The 18,141-nt window shown below is 38.1% G+C and overlaps 1 protein-coding gene across 14 annotated transcripts in view; it reads left to right on the top strand.

Annotated features, from left to right (window-relative positions):
* The window catches only part of LOC129725728 (trichohyalin), a 100,421-nt gene that overhangs the window by 50,621 nt on the left and 31,659 nt on the right, over nt 1-18,141 (top strand). For 3 of the 14 annotated variants that reach the window (XM_055681854.1, XM_055681846.1, XM_055681849.1), the window contains exon 1: nt 7,603-7,945. The exons of 6 other annotated variants lie outside the window; for them this stretch is intronic. The gene's annotated coding sequence lies outside the window, so the exon portion shown is untranslated. Of the gene's footprint in view, nt 1-7,602; nt 8,029-18,141 lie in introns of those variants that run through there. 5 more of the 14 variants (XM_055681852.1, XM_055681853.1, XM_055681851.1 and 2 more) reach the window with 4 other exon arrangements.

Here is an 18,141-nt window from a genome sequence, read left to right as displayed (position 1 = left end):
CATATACTTCATATTTTTGCCTTTCTCCTAGAAAGGTATAGCAATCACTGGAGAACCGGAGGTATAAAAGTGGTCCCAATGGCCGAATGTCATATACCACTCGACTTCTTTCGACGAACTGAGCATTTTCTGTATGTATGTATGTATGTATGTATGTGTGTATGTGTGTGTGTGTGTGTGTGTATGTGCAACTTTTTTTTCTCACTCACTTTTCTCAGAAATGGCTGGACCGATTTCCATAAAATTAATTGCAAATGAAAGGTCTAGTTGCGCCATAAGCTGGTATTGAATTCCATTGTAATCGGATTTTTAGTTTAGAGGTTATGTATCAAAATGTAAAAATCACGAAACACCAGTATCTCAGAAACCACAACAACCGATTTTAATAAAACTGGTTTCAAAAGATTGGGCTGTTCCCAGAACCCTTAACTTTTGAATTTCGTTATGATTGAACATATGGCGCAAAAGTTATGTAAAGAAAAGTTATCCTGAGGTTGTTTAAACTCACTCATTTTTCTCAGTGATGGCTGAACCGATTTTCACAAAATTAGTGTCAAATGAAAGGTCTAGTTGCCCCATAGGTTGCTATTGAATTTCATTGCAATCGGATTGTAACTGTGTCCGTTGTTCATAAAGATGTGAAATCACATAATGAAAGTAAACATATTGACTTTCTCCTAACGATCACTGGCTAATTAAAAGGTAGAAAAATGATTGAAATGGCCGAATGTCATATACTACTCAACTCAGTTCGACGAATCGAGCATTTTCTGCATATATGCATGTATAGGTGTATATGTTTGTGTGTGGGTGTGTACGTGTGTATGTGCACCTTCTTTCGCACTCACTTTTATCAGCGATGGTCTGACCGATTCTTTATATCTTGGTGTCAAATGAAGGGTCTATTTGCTGCTTAGGTTGCTATTGAATTTCATTGTAATCAAACTTTTAGTTTTGGCGCTGCGTCAGAATGTGAAAAACGCTCTTATATCTCAGAAGCTATGAACATAGTTGAATTCAAATAAATGGGCTTTCAAACCCTTAAACAATGAATTTCATAATGTTTAAACATGTGGTTTGAAAGTTATAGAAAGAAACGAAACCCGCAGACTGTTTAAAACTATAGCTACGATCAAAATATGTGGCCTCAACATCATTGAAATTTAATATTGTACTATTTCAATGTTTGCGGCCTTGCTCGGGATTCAAGTTGAAATTAAAAGTCATTTCTATCATATTACTTTTTGCCTTTCTCCTAGAAAGGTATAGCAATCACTGCAAAAACTAAAGGTATAAAAGTGCTCAAAAGGGCCGAATGTCGTATACCACTCGACTCAGTTCGACGAGCTGAGCATTTTCTGCATGTGTGTGTGTGTGTGTAACGCTCTCCCAATCTCACTCGATTTTCTCAGAGATGGCTAAATCGATTTCAATGAAATCAATTGCAAATGAAAGGTCTAGTTGCCCTATAAGACCATATTGAATTTTATTGTAATCTGATTTCTAGTTTAGAGGTTCTGTATTAAAATGTAAAAATCACGAAACATCAATATCTCAGATACTACACAACCGATTTGAACAAAATTAGTTTCAAATGAACGGTCTACCTAAAAACCCTCAACTTTTGAATTTTATGAAGATTGAATATATGGTTCAGAAGTTACAGAAAGAAACGTGTTCTGGAGACTGTTTAATCTCACTCTCAGAGATGGCTGGACCGATTTTCATAAAATCAGTGTCATATGGAAAGTCTTGTTGCCCAATAAGACCCTAATGATTTTTTTGCGAACGGATTATTACTTTTCCTGTTATGTTTAAAAATGTGAAATCCAGCTATGAAAAGAAACATATTCTGATGACTACTTGGGCTCACTGACTTTTCTCAGATATGGTTGACCCGATTTCCACAGAATTAGTATCAAATGAAAGGTCTAGCTGCCTCGTAACACCCTGTTGAATTTTGCTGTAATCGGAATGTAACTTCGTCTGTAATGTATCGAAATGTGAAAATCACTAAACTTCATTATCTTAGAAACTACACAACAGATTTGAACAATATTGATATTGAATGAACGGGATAGTTAAGGGTTAACTGATGAATTATGATTGAACACTTGGTTTCAAAGTTTGGCTCCCCCATACGTTCCCTTTTCATTTGATTGTAATCAAACTTAAGCAACCGTTATGTTTTAATTTGTAAAACAACGAAAGTCTATTATCTCAAGAATTACACGACTTATTTGAACATAACTAGTGTCATACAAACGAGTCATCTCTCAAACTTACAAATAACAAACTTCATAAAAATTTGATATACTGTTCAAAAGTTTTGAAAAGAAAAGAAATTCAAAGACTATTCAACACTAAAGCTGCTTTGAACAATATATATGGCCTCAACATGATTTAAATGTGGTATCGTACTATTTGAACGTTCCCGGTATCGCTCGTGATTAAATTGTTCGAAATTAAGAGTCATTTCTTATATTTCGCTATTCCTGAAGCACCAACATTACGTCAAATTTCATATTTTATACTTTAATTACAACATCAATATTTTAGAACCCAAAGAGTGAATATACCTTTTTGGATTTAAGCATTCATGTAAATCTATTTTTACAAATAATAAGTTTGAATGAGAAAGGCTGAATCTGAGTAGGTGGATTAATTTAGGTTTTTAATAAAGTTTTGATCAATTTTGGAAACTGAAAATGGCCTGAAATAGACATTCCAATTGACAAAAACATTTATTATTCCGAAAAAAAAAACAAGATAACAATTTCTTTAATCTTTTGAAATTTACTCTAACTCTTATACTTTTAATTCAAAAAGAATCATCTCATAGCCGCCTATAGGAGAAAAGTTAAGCCGTACATAAAAAACAAAACCCGATTATATTTTACAGAGTTCAAAAATAACTGCGATAAGAATTTTAGAAAAAATATATATCCATTTATGGAAAATCTATACCGAGCGTCTTAGCAGAGTGATTTATAAAATCAAAAACAAACGAAATAATTATCGGTTTCCGTTAGGCTCTACTAGAAATTTCTAGTAGAGTCTAGCGGAAACCGATAATTATTTCTTTTGATTTCATATTCATTTATGTTATTAAAAATAAAAAAATCGAACACAAGGACAGAGAATGATTACGAATGAAGGTAACGCAGCAGTAACAGTTAAAAAGATATTAAGAATAAAAAATCTAATAGGATTCCGAAACAAAACTAAAAATTGGACGCTGAACGCTGAGAAAAAAATTAAAATCATAGTATAGTACGATAAAATAACATATTAGCCAAGGAATACATATGAAAGAATCAAATTATAAAGTAGAAAATCAATTGGATCTTTTGTGGAAAACCGATATTATTGCAAGCTGAAAAACATTTTGAATTGAATGATGAAACATTGCTATTTTTGAGTAAAAGAAAGATTTCGCACCACCTCAACCAGATGTTGGCAGCACCGTCCGATAAAACTTTGTGGATTTCAAAAAACTTATCTAGACTAACGTTTGAAAAGGGTGAAAATACATGGAGGAAAGTTGTCAAGGAATGACTTTTAGGAAATTGTTTGTACACAAAAAAAACCTAATTTCAAATTTATAAAGTGATTTATAACAAAACAGTTATATAAATATTTTATTAAAATATAGGTAGTTACCTAAAACCTCTCTGAACATTTCGAAATTGACTTAAGAGTGTCTACATTTGATATTGTCCGCGCGTCATGCGTGGAACCGTTTGAAGCTCGATTATGAAAAGTGACCAAAATGACAAGGTAAACTCAATACTCACCTAATGTTTTGAATGTATCTTGAAGCATTTTTTCTCAGCTTTCCAATGGTGATGTCAAATTTAAAATCGGTGGTTGTAAACTTGCTCAAAAACACGTTTTGCTGATGAAATCCAAGATGGCGGCGAGTTTCAAGATGGCGGCCAATTTTTTTCTACTTTAAATGAAAGCTCTATCATTCCTCTTTAAAACGATATATTGGTTGCAGGGAGTTCAATGACAAATTCAAGAGAAATGAATCAATAGAAGGATCAAGAATTGCACAAAAATCAATTTTTGTAGAAACCGTTTAACCGATTTGTGCCCGAGGGGTCCATCAATATGCTCTAACTAACCAAAGTGGTTTTCTCATTTTTCCACTACTTTCAATCATTTAGACGCAAAAATATCGTTTTTCAAAGATCTCATGTCACCATTGGGACGGTTTCAGCGAGAATTGCTCATATCGAAAAACCGCTATGTAATAAGTTAGATAATTCATTTTTATATGTAAGTAAGGTCTTCCCCTAGAAAAAAAATTCTTACAAAAACTTTTCCATGTCAATGTTGAACATAGAAATGTTTTTGTAAGCGATTTCTACTCATTTTGAAATGTTCTAAGTAGTTTTAGACAATAGGTTTGAATAATAAAAAGCTAATTTGAAAAAACTGAGATGCCGATGAAAATAAAATCACTTTTTGTTTTTTAATATTTTTTTCAAGTGTCGAATTCATTTTTTTCTATATTTTTCGATGGAATCTTAGACAATTTCCTAAAAGTCATACTGCCGTTCCAAGCATAGTTATCCCATGTTCTACACAAACCTTATACACTCTGGGACAACTATGCTTTGAAAGGCACTCTTCACATCACTCGACTATAGATTTATGAAACAAACTTCAGCCCTTTTCATGCTGATGCAGATAATTTTGAGCCTTATTCGAAAGTATTAGGCAGACATGAATAAAAAATTTGTAGAAACAAGGGTTTTTCAAACAGATTGCGAAATTTATGCGTTTTTTACGCGAAGTCTGTTAGAAAAAAAAATAAAAATTGCCATATTTTGCTCGGAATTACTCTTAAAATAAAAACAGTATGCGCGAAAAAAGGAAGGAGTTTCATTCCATGGAAAAAATGTTTTTTTAGCATTTCATTTCCGATTTCGCTCAAACTTTGCACAATTGTTTATTTTTTATAAACAGGTCAATTGAAATGGTTGCCCGTTTTTTGTGAATTGCACACATTCGTATCCAATGCAATAACATAGATGCGTCTTGGCCCTGATTGCACGACAAATGAAGGTTGAATTTTTCTCACAATTTTAAGATATGGTCGGTGTTAAGTCAGGATGGACCAAGTGACATTTTGATCATTTCGAGAAAAACGAGTATGAAGTTTGTTGCTCTGGGAATTTTGAAGTTTTCAATATTTAAGCGCAGTTTTGATGTTATAAGTTGGAGTAACTCTCTAACTGTATCATGCAATATGACAATTGAAAAAAAGAAGTGCCGTGAGCTCAAGAAGGATAGGTTTGTAACTGATTAAATGTATTTGGTCCACTCTGATTGAATCAAAGAAGAATCATTAATGACTTGGTCCATTATGACTGAACAATTGAACAAATAATTTTAGTCCATTGCTCGCCGAACAGCCAAAAACTTTTGAATCTACATGGTTAGCCTCTGCGACATCAACAATTATTGAAAATAGTTTGAATAATCTTTAAACTGTGTTTGTTTCAACAAATCGATGGCTTGCATTAAATTGTAACAAACATACACTTACCACTTATTTCAACCTCCTGAGGATATCATTGGATATCATTGGTAAATTTATCAAGTTTTAAGTCAGTATTACTACTGTAACTTGAACTTCTTTCTGAAATTGTGGAATGTTGTGTCACCCACACAAATGACTAACGTTTCTCATTGATGTGTTCAATCAGAGTGGACCATGTACATTTTCCTCATTTACTGGTGAAGTATACTTTTTTGACTAACGGGTAAAGAAGCATTCCGATAAGTTGCCTGATAGTGTTGAAATTCATTTATGTTGACTTCAAACCGATGCTGTAAATTCCGATAATTTCAACTTTTTTCTGCTCAACACATGGTTCACTTTGTCTGCACGATATTAGGCATGATATCAGGTCATGATAGTGACAGCAATAAACGGTCCAAAAACACATTCAAAACCACGGCAGTGCGTGAAACTTTACAGATTCCGATAGGGGGTGGGTGAAAGAGTTCTCTGATACAAAGAAATCCGGAAAAACGCTTGAAAATTTTTCCGTTTGTTCGCTTTTATCAATAGCTGACCGAAGACAGTCTTCTTGAAAATAAACACTTGGTCCATTCTGACTGAACACTGTAATCGCTTTTCATTGGTCATGCAGACAAAAAACATGCTGTTATCACTGCTGTTTTAGAAATAAATAAAATCTGATTGTTGTGTGATGTAGCTTAGGAAAATCTTTATCCAATACTATCGTTAACTCGTTTTTTTCCAATTTTGCGACTTGGTCCGGTCTGACTTAACACCGACCATATAAAGGAATAAAATGTCATTACTTCACGCTACGAAATTGATAGAATGAAATAATTTGAAAAAGGGCGGCTTTTTCACAACATGAGTGTTAAACAAACATAGCTATGCAGAATAGTATTATATCAGTTCGAATGCCGTACGCATTATGTCACACATGTTGTTTCGTAAGCCATCGTAATCTTAGGCTACGAAATCGGTGTAGAAGAATCTTCACGTATCTATTAATCGATTTAAATGGTATTTTCAAAGAGTTTATTTAACTATTTCGGTTTAATTTTGAATCTCTACGCTATGAAGTCTGAAAAATAATGTCCGTTAAAGCACGAATTTGGCAACATGATGGTGAATCTGTTTTTTTGTCTTTCCTAACTTGTAGAAAAGTTTTTATTTTTTAGTTCTTTCAGAATCATTAAATTAACTGTTGAGAACTTTTTGCTTTTGGTCTCTTTTTTGAGCGATTTATTAGAAATCAATTTTTGTTTTGGCTATTTCTGTACTTTAGAAGAGTTTCAGCAATTTGTTTTTGTTTTGCTTTTAGTCATTTTAGAGCAGATTTTTGTGTCTATTGTGTTATTTTTATGGTGTTTAGAATTGTTTTTAATCATTCAAAGCATAATTTATGATTATATTTGTTTTGGTTTCTTTTGAACTTTAACAGCATTTGAAAGTTTTCTGCAACATTTGAAATCATTTTTTAGTCTCTTTCAACTTCTGAACTCTTTACAGAAAAATTTGGCATCAGTTTCTGCTTTTCCCTTTTCTAATCTTATGGTGCGTTTCTCAGCCCTCTTTCATTTCTAGCTTCTCTGGTTTGAATTAGGCTGAATCTAAAATTCATATTTTTATTCTTATAAGACATTTTTAATAGCTGAATAGTAAAAATGAGTAATTTTGCTAGAAAGATTGGATGCAAGCAGTTTCAAATGTAAATCTGAATTCTGAACTGCTGTTTTCATTCGTATCTCCCGCAGTAAATTTTGGTGCTTCTCAGTGTGTTGGTAAATCACGAACGGACTCGTGAAGGCGGCGGCGCAGCGGTTAAACGTGAGCGGTCGGTTAAGTTACAACATATCCCGTCATCATTCATAGTCCTCCACTCGTACAATTCATATACTATTTTTTTGTTGTTTTACACGACCATTCTTCGTCGTTCCGTTTTTCACTGCAATTCATACCATTTGCCGATGCTCGTGCCCGCCAAGCCAAACCTCACCACATTTAAAGCGACATTAATTTTAGCTCGATCCGACAGAAATTCGGGTGGGGAAAATCTCGTTTGCCGCTTAGTGTCCGCTAGAAAATGTCGGCGTTCGCACAGTAACGGTGTCTCCGGTTTTGCTTTTTATTTGTGCACTTTTTTATTTTCCTTATTTTATTTTCTGTTTCCTACTTTCCACCTTTTGCGAACTTACAAAACCAACGAGTAGTATCAATAGTATTACATTTTAACGATACGTCGACGTTGAAATATTATCGCGCGACCTCGAATCCATGTTTTGAAAGTCGGTTTTCCTCGTTCGGTAATTCACTGCTTAACAAATCAGAAAAATTTTTTGGCACAACGTCAGTTTCGATCAATCCTGCTCCCAGGCCTCGTGAATCCAACAGAGTACCGTCTACCACGTTAGTAGTGCCCAGTGTCCGTGTGTTTTGTGCCCGTCAAGTCACTGCTCCAGCTCAGTGTTTTATTATTACTATTTTCACCGGTAAAATTTACCCATGATGACTTCAATCAACAAGAAAATGAAAGTGCATCTCCGGGAAAATTGCTACAGCTTCGCGAGATGGTCAGCAAATTTGTGCGCGGTGATGAAAAAGTGGCTCTTGCTTAAAAATAATACACAGATCCTCTCTCGAGCTGCCAGCCGATCCAAAAATAATTCACCTCGTCGTCACCCGTTCGAACCACCTTCCCAGTTATTATTATTGCTGGTACCTTTTCGGAAGCACCGGCGTCCAGCAGATCGTGGGAAGAATAATTCCTCTTGCTGACTCTACTGCAGCCGTGACCAACAGTCATTGAAGTGATTAAAAATAAATAAAAGTTTCATTCGAAGTAAAATATTTCACAATATCCTCACAAGGAAAATTTTCAAAGAACAAAACATCCAATGGATTATTAATTGTTTGCTATTTCTCCTGTGTTGAATAACAATCCTTTTGAAAAGAACGTGGGTCGCGCAAACAAATCAAACCAATCAGTATTAAAATAATAGCAGTATTCTAATACTGGTTATTCGAGGTGCGCTAAAGATAAAATTTTACGTTGAACTTCGTGTATGATCATAAAAAATAGGATACCAAGTTTTGCTGTTATCATTTTTATGACATGACATGTATAGTAATTGAGGTTACTGATTAATCTAAAAAGTGAAGAGAACAACGCAGAATTTATTCAAGCATGGTTACTATCAGATTATTAGACTTGTGGTCCACATTAGACTTGTGGTCCACATGGTTTGTTTTGAATGATATTGCACATAAATTTCGAACAAAATCTTGGTTTTCGTTAGAAGCAACTGAAATTTAAATGAGAAAATATTTTATATGACGTGTAATATTCAGAAATTCTTACTGTGAGAGACCCTATCTTTTGATTGTTTTTTTCGCATTCTTGAGGAAATTTTGCAACAATTTCGCATTTTCACGGAAATATATTTTTTGGGGGTAGAAGTTTTTTAATTTTTATTGTTCACCATGCGTCTCCATTTCAAACAGCTACTGCAATGCAGCATCATGTTATAACCACCGCTCTACGGTTAAAATCAATGACGTTGCTATCGTCCGCAAAATTGGGAGCTCCATAGCCGCAAGGTTACAGAGTCCTCTTTGGAAAGCGGGTGGTCGTGGGTTCGAATCTTAGTAGAATCAGGACATTTGGTTGTCAAAGGACTTTAAGCATGGGTTTATTCTCAGGCTCCACACCACGTACCCTTCCTTCAATCTGGATTCTACAGTACCCCTGTTGACTCTCCTCCTAACAAAAAAAAGTCCCTATTATAATAAAACTGGCGTGAGTAACACATGAAAGTTCTCTCCAGGGAATTGTAACTAGGCGATATTGTTAGGATGGACAGAGGCTCGGTATAGTAGAGCAGAAAGCTTGAAATGGAAAGCTAATTATACACAAGCACTGATATGAATGATAAGCGTATCACTTACTTCAATAGTGTTACTGCTAATAATATGAAGTGCGGAGTACAGAAAACACCTGGGCAATATCACAATAGATCTAAGCTCTGGTCGCATGTGATAAGTCCACACAGACAAAAAAAAATCGTCCTCAAAACCTAGGAGCATGTGAAACTTCGTAATGATGGTGCCACTTCTCAGCACGCTAGCCATCCTTATATCACATCCCAATGCGATGTTGAACAATAAGTTTGACAGACCGTCCCAAACCATCTAACATCACAAAAGCGACTACGCACGATGTGGGACGGATGAGATGAATCAGCCTAATCAATTTGGTTGGAAAACCATATTCGAGCATAATCCACCATAAGTCATTTCTCTAAACTAAGTCATAGCTGCCCTGAACTTTAAGATCCTCCGAGATCAATCCTTCTTCAAACCACACTTTCGAAATGATCCGATAGATCAGCGGTTCTCAACCTTTTTTTGTTCGCGTACCCCTTGGCGATATTTTTCATATCGATTGTACCCCGTGGCTTGGAATGTTCTCGAAGAGTGAGAGAAAATAGTGGTAGATCATGTTGTGGTAGTCTAGTTCAGGATTCAAATTGAACTAACGTTTGTTTGATTGCTACAGTCATGTTTTAAGAGAAAGATTGAACAATAGATGAAGTATTATAAAGAAAAATTGCTTTGTCCGCCATAACTGATTTTTCTTTCGCGTACCCCCTGAAGGCTTTCGAGTACCCCCAGGGGTACGCGTACCCCAGGTTGAGAACCGCTGCGAAAGATGGTATGATACAGCTGTTTGCTTCCGATGTTGAAAAGCCTGGCATTTCCGTGCTTCCCAAGTCCGTTGCAGTTCTTCAGCATTTCACTGCTATTTTCACTTTGTGGTGGGTCCACAGTTTGTCCGTCATTCTCAATATCAATGTTGCTCCTTTCGACGCCTCTGATTCTGATTCTGAGCTCAGCCGGATCATTTCTGCAATTCCGCATTAAGTTGTATTTCTTCGTCAATTATTATGAATCATCCAATTTGTTAGGTTCAATTTTAAGTTATATTTTTGTTCGTTTTTTTTTTCTGACATTAGAAAACGTTTCAAACAGAGTGTTCAAGAAAAAATAGATTTCCTCCATAACTTGTGCTAACTTAATTGCTAATTTATTGGCTAGAAAGAGAGCTTATCGTAGCAATTGAGGATTGCAACGATTTTTGTCGAAAATTGTTGATAATTTTATTTGACATAGCTTCTAATGGTTCAACACCAGTAAGTCTATGTAATTCGAGTGTACCAAACCAAGGAGGACGCTTCAAAATCATTTTCAGAATTTTATTCCGAATCCTTTGGAGCGTTTTCTTCCTTGTTGAACAGCAACTTGACCAGATCGGTACAGCATAAAGTATTGCTGGTCTAAAAATTAAATCAAAAGTTTGTTCTTTAAACAAAGTTTAGAATTCCTGTTAATGAGAGGATATAAACATCTCGTATATTTGATGCACTTGGCTTGTATACTCTCAATGTGCTCTTTGAGAATAAGTTTTTTATCATAAATTAGTCCCAAGTACTTAACCTTGTCGGACCAACTTAAAATAACCCCATTCATCTTGACAACGTGATTATTGTTTGGCTTGAGGAAAGAAACCCTAGGCTTATGCGGAAAAATTATCATTTGAGTTTTAGAAGCATTGGGAGAGATTTTCCACTTTTGCAAGTAGGAAGAAAAAATATCTAAACTTTTCTGCAATCGACTGCATATGACACGAAGACTTTTTCCTTTTACGGAAATGCTTGTGTCATCGCAGAACAATGACTTTGTGCATCCTGGAGGCAAATCAGGAAGATCTGAAGTGAATATGTTGTACAGGACTGGGCCCAATACTGTACCTTGGGGCACACCTGCTCTGACAGGAATTCTATCAGATTTTGAATTCTGATAGACAACCTGCAGAGTTCGATCAGTAAGATAATTTTTCAAAATTTTGATTAGGAAAATTGGAAAATTAAAAGTTTGCAATTTCGCAATCAAACCTTTATGCCAAACACTGTCGAATGCTTTTTCTATGTCTAAATAAGCAGCTCCAGTGGAATAACCTTCAGATTTGTTAGCTCGTATCATATTAGTAACTCTGAGCAATTGATGAGTTGTGGAATGCCCATGGCGAAATCCAAACTGTTCATTTGCCAAAATTGAATTTTCGTTGATGTGTGACATCATTCTGTTAAGAATAATTCTCTCAAACAGTTTACTTATTGAAGAAAGCAAACTGATTGGTCGGTAACTTGAAACTTCAGCTGGATTCTTATCCGGCTTTAAAATTGGAGTATTTTTTGCATTTTTCCATAATTTGGGAAAATATGCAATTTTGAAGCAGCAATTGAAAATTTTCACTAAAAATTCCATTGTGCTTTCAGGGAGATGTTTGATTAGTATATTAAAGATTCCATCGTCACCAGGTGCTTTCATATTTTTGAAATTTTTAATAATTAATTTAATATCATTCAAGTTAGTTTCAATTATTTCTGCAGGTATTGTGCCGTGTCAAATAAATGTTGTGAAAAAAAAATTATTTCTGCAGGTAAAAAATTCTGGGAAGAAATTAAATCAAATTGACGTGTGACTTCATTCTCAATTGGACTCACAAAATTCAAATTTGAGTTATGAACACTCTCAAACTGCTGAGCAATTCTTTGAGACTTTTGTTCATTGGATACAAGAAAACGTTCACCATCTTTTAAAACTGGAATAGGCTTCGAAGGTTTCTTAAGAATCTTCGACAGCTTCCAAAATGGTTTTGAATATGGTTTCAATTTTTCAACTTTAGTCTCAAAATTTTGATTTCTCAGAAGAGTAAATCTATGTTTAATCTCTTTCTGTAAATCTTTATAAATAGTTTTAAAAACAGGGTCACGAGAACGTTGATATTGACGTCTGCGGACATTTTTCAAACGAATTAGAAGTTGAAGATTTTCGTCAATTATTGATGAATCAAATTTCACTTGAGCCTTTGGAACAGAATAATTTCTGGCATCAATAATTGCACATTTCAATGCTTCTTAAGCGGAATCAATATTCACTTCGTTTTGCAAATCAAGCTCATTATTGAAATTATTCTCAATATGAGTTTTGTATCTTTCCCAATTAGCCTTGTTATAATTAAAAACAGAGCTCATAGGGTTTAAAACTGATTCATGTGATAAAGAAAAAGTTATTGGAAGATGGTCAGAATCAAAGTCAGCATGTGTGATCAAATCACTACATACATGGCTTTGATCTGTTAGCACCAAATCAATTGCTGAAGGGTTTCTTACAAAAGAAAAGCATGTAGGACTATTCGGAGACAAAATAGGATAGTATCCTGAAGAACAATCATTGAATAAAATTTTGCCATTGGAATAACTTTGAGAATTATTCCATGATCGATGTTTAGCGTTAAAATCGCCGATTATAAAAAATTTCGAACGATTTCTGGTGAGTTTTTGTAAATCACCTTTAAAATAATTTTTGTGCTCGCGTGTGCATTGGAATGGTAAATATGCTGCGGCAATAAATAAAATCCCAAGTTCAGTGTGGACTTCAATTCCCAAAGTTTCAATAACTTTCGTCTCAAGATGGGGAAGAGCACGATGTTTGATTCGGCGATGAATAACAATTGCAACTCCACCGCCGGAACCCTGAATCCTGCCATATCTTTGAACCACGTAATTGGGATCATATTTTAATTTAATGTTAGGTTTCAAAAATGTTTAAGTAATAATTGCAATATGCACATTATTTACTGTTAAAAAATTAAAAAGCTCATTCTCATTGGCCTTCAATGAGCGAGCATTCCAATTTAAAATTTTGATTGGTTTATTTAAAATCATTGCTAAATTTCAAATTAGAAACAATTTTAATTGTAAAATTTGTACCTATTTGGATGGCTTCAAACATATCGGAGCAATATTAGCTGGGGTAATAGGTGTACAATTATTTTCTAGCGTGTTGTGCTTACCCATATTAGCGGTCATTATCGAACTACCAACATTTGGCGGTAGAGTGTTCGAACTACCTGTAACCTGTGCATATGTTAAACGAGTATGCAGAGGGGTAGAAGAAGTGGGCGAACATTCGCTATGGTGGAAGAAAGCATGCGAGTTATTTATCAATTCTTTCTCAATTTTCGCGACAATTTTTTTGGAGTAGCTCTTATGATTAAAGTTTACCCAGAGATTCTCGATGGGAGCTCGTCGACTCGGGTACCACTTCGATATTCTTGACTTCACTGAGTTGTTGCCCTGGTTTTTCTTGATGAACGACGCAATTTCAGGCAGGCACTTCGTACTATAAATTTCCCCGTTCCCGGCCAGTCCGGAGCGAAAGAGCGGCTTGGACACCTCTTTCTTGCTGATTGTCAGCCACAACAGCACCTTCTTGTGAAACTTGGTGTGTGAAATGAACTTCATCTCGGAGCTCACTTTCTTTGTGGTGGGAAGTAAAATACGAAGTGCCCTGCCAGTAATTAAATTCCTTTTTTTTCTTGACAAGTAGGTTTACAGTTTTCCTACAATTATATTCACTTAGCTGCGGAAGCAATTACAATCTTTTAATGTAATAAAGCTTGAAATATATGTGTTGATATGTCACAGTTTGTGGCAGAACACACAATAAAAATTCTGAATAAATATTAGTAAATAATTAATTCATCACAAAACATCCCCTCCCCCCCTATTAAAAAAGTGCCCTCCCGCATTATCAATAACCATAAAACGTGCCTAACAACTTGGTCGGGATATATTCCCGACTTTATGGGTTATCGTTAAACCATATGGATAATCATCCGTTTATGGTTATTGATTATGCAGGCTGCCAGTCGTTGCCATCCAGGGTGAGATAGGTTTCGTCGTCCATCACCGCCACTATGCCGCGATTCGCCGGGAAATCGAATCGCCGCTGCCACTGGGTCATTGTCAAAAATCGGCAATTTTTTTTTCAATGTAAACGTTATATCAAGCAAAACCTAAGATTATATGAGACCATGTTAGTGTCACCTCTCTGTTCGCCAGCAATAAGTTTAACAGCCCGTCATCCTGATTCAAACCATCTAACGTAACGAAAGCGTCCGATAGCTCATCGGTTACCCTGACGGTTGATAGTGATCCATCAAGACTGACAGGAATCAGCCTAACTAGTTTTGTTGGGAAACCTTGTTCGAGCATTATCTGCTATAACTTTCTCTTAACTGAGTCGTACGCTGTCCTTAAATCTATGAATAGATGGTGAGTTGCGAGTTGAATTCTAGAAATTTGAGGATTTGTCACAAGGTAAAAATTTAGTACGTAGTAGAGCGTCGTTCCCGAAAACTACTTTTGGTATTCGCCGATATCTGACGTGTCACATCCGCAGCCAGCATGTGACCTCTGGCGCGGTTCTTCGCATCCGTGGCTCGCATATACACAACGTCCAACCACTTATTGAACATCATTGTCGCAGTTGCACCCAACACTTCTCGCGCTGTGGTGCTGATGGTACCGGAGATATGTCTCCACTATTCGTTCAGGTCCCTTCCACGCTTCTTGTTCATCAATTCGCTCCACAACTTTTTGCGAATACTCTGTAACTACTCCTCCGGTTGATAATCATTGGATGATGAACTGTATATTCCTTGTTATCCTCGATTTCAATACGTTGAACAACCGGAAATGGATTCTGCTTACCACGAAATAGCGATCCGAATCAACGTTTGGTCCTCTGAAAGAACATACGCAACTGTGATATTTTTTCGAAATTGAAAATCTGAGGGGACGTTACGTAACTTGTGGGGGAGAGGGGTTTCATATCAAACGTTACCAATTGTTACATAGAAAGTGGAGGGGGTCTGAAATCTAAATTCGTTGCGTAATTTGTGTGCGTTACGTTACTAACAGATGCTTCAATGTTACGACGAACTTGATTTAGGATTATTTTCATTTTTGACGTTTGGACGTTTTGTGAGCATTCTGAGTTTTATTAGCTTTCGTTTCCCTGATCTCTTCTGATCTTAACCAGATAACTAAGAACTTGCTTTGGAAACATTTCGAACCTCATTTGGAATCAATATCAGCACCTGGCTTTTAGAAGCGTTTGTTACCTTACCAAACAGTCCCAAGCCGTGGTGTGGCCTTTGCTGTACGTAAGAGTCGTCTCCATTCCACTCGGTCCATGGCTGCAGTTCGCCAGCTCTGCAGTCTGCGTAGGGCCCGCAGGTCGTCTTCCACCTGATCGATCCACCTTGCCCGCTGTGCACCTCTCCGTCTCGCCTCTGACGGATTGGTTTCAAGAACCATCTTTACCGGGCTGTCGTCTGACATCCTTACAACATGCCCAGCCCACCGCAACCTGCCTATCTTAGCGGTGTGAACGATAGATGGCTCCCCAAGCAGCTCCTGCAGTTCGTGGTTCATCCGCCTTCTCCACACTCCGTTTTCCATCTGCAGTCCACCGAAGATGGTACGCAACACCTTCCGCTCGAAGATCGCAAGGGCGCGTTGGTCCTCCACAAGCATAGTCCATATCTCATGCCCGTAGAGGACTACCGGTCTGATCAGCGTCTTGTAGATGGTTAACTTGGTGCGGCGACGAATTCTACTCGATCGGAGCGTCCTCCGGAGACCAAAGTATGCACGATTTCCTGCCATAATGCACCGTTGAATTTCTTTGCTGGTATCGTTGTCGGCAGTTACCAGTGAGCCCAGATACACGAACTCATCAACCACCTCGATTTCATCACTACCAATTTGAACTCAAGGTGGGAGGTTAGCACTGTCCTCTCGTGAGCCCCTTCCTTTCACGTACTTCGTCTTCGATGCATTGATGACCAGTCCAATCCGTTTGGCTTCAGCCTTTAGTCCGATGTACGTATCCGCCATCTTCACAAAGGTCCGAGCCACAATGTCAATATCGTCGGCGAAACCAAACAGTTGAACCGACTTTTGGAATATCGTGCCACTCGTGTTAATCCCCGCTCTTCTAATGACACCTTTCAGGGTAATGTTAAACAGTAGGCACGAGAGACCATCACCTTGCCTTAGACCTCTTCGGGCTTCGAAGGGGCTCGAGAGTGCTCCCGAAACTCGAACTACACACATCATTCGATCCATCGTCGCTTTGACCAACCGCGTCAGTTTGTCCGGGAATCCGTAGTCGTGCATAATTTGCCATAGCTTGTCCCGATCGGTTGTGTCGTACGCCGATTTAAAATCGATGAACAAATGATGTGTGGGCACGTTATATTCGCGGCATTTCTGCATAACCTGCCGAACCGCGAATATCTGATCCGTGGTGGCGCGGGCACCCATAAATCCAGCCTGGTAGTGCCCCACGAACTGCTTCGCAAATGGTGATAGTCGACGGTAAAGTATTTGGGAGAGCACCTTGTAGGCGGCGTTCAACAGAGTGATTGCCCGGTAATTGCAGCACTCCAGTTTGTCGCCCTTTTCGTAGATGGGACACACAATACCCTCCATCCACTCCTCCGGTACTCGTTCTTCCTCCCAAACCTTGACAATGACCCAGTGCACGGCTCTAGCCAGTATTTCTCCATCGTATTTCAATAGCTCGCTGGGAAGTTGGTCCACTCCAGCAGCTTTATTGTTTTTCAGCCGACCAATCTCCTCCCCCACCTCCAGAAGATCGGGGGCTGGAATTCTGATGTCTTCTGCTCGTGCACCAAGATCAATTGCCATACCGTCCTCGCGCTCTACTGCATCGCCGTTTAGATACTCGTCGAAGTGCTGCCTCCACCTTTCGATCACCTCACACTCGTCTGTTAGGAGGTTGCCGTCCAAGCTCCTGCACATATCGGCTTGCGGCACAAAGCCTTTGCGGGAGCTGGTCAGCTTCTCGTAGAACTTCCGAGTGTCGTTAGCTTGGTACAGCTCTTCCATCGCTACGCGATCTCGGTCCTCTTGCTGGCGCTTCTTCCTTCGGAGGACTGAGTTCTGGCTGTTCCGTGCCTGTCGGTATCGTTCCACGTTCGCTCTCGTACGGTGTTGCAGCATTCTCGCCCGTGCTGCGTTCTTCTCCTCGACTAACCGTTTGCATTCGCCGTCAAACCAGTCATTTCTATGATTCGGGGCCCTTGTACCTAGTAGCGCTACTGCAGTGTTACCTATGGCGGATCGAATGCTTTTCCAGCCATCTTCAAGGGTAGCTGCGCCAAGTTGCTCTTCCGTAGGTAGCACTGCCTCCAGCTGCTGCGCGAATTCCTGTGCAGCCTCGGCGTCCCGCAGTTCCTCAATATTTGGTCGCGGCGTTCGACTTCGGCGGGTGTTATACACCGTCAATAGTTTTGAGCGCATGCATACAGCTACTAGGTAGTGGTCCAAACTATATTCGCACTGCGGTAGGTGCGAACGTTGATGATGTTGGAGAAAAACCTGCCGTCGATTAAAACGTGGTTGATTTGGTTCTCTGTCTGTTGGTCGGGTGATCTTCAGGTGGATTTGTGGATACCTTTGCGGGGGAAGAAGGTAGTTCGGACCACCATACCACGGGAGGCCGCAAAGTTTACGCACCGATGGCCGTTATCATTAGACACGGCATGCAGGCTATCTGGTCCGATTACCGGTCTGTACATTGCCTCCCGTCCTACCTTAGCATTCAAGTCCCCAATAACGATCTTCACGTTCCGCCGCGGGCAGCTATCGTAAACCTGCTCCAGC

The sequence above is a fragment of the Wyeomyia smithii genome, chromosome 2 (genome assembly GCF_029784165.1).
Source record: "Wyeomyia smithii strain HCP4-BCI-WySm-NY-G18 chromosome 2, ASM2978416v1, whole genome shotgun sequence".
Classification (NCBI taxonomy): domain Eukaryota; kingdom Metazoa; phylum Arthropoda; class Insecta; order Diptera; family Culicidae; genus Wyeomyia; species Wyeomyia smithii.
Note: the sequence above shows the minus strand (reverse complement) of the source record. Positions and strands in the feature narration are given on the sequence as shown.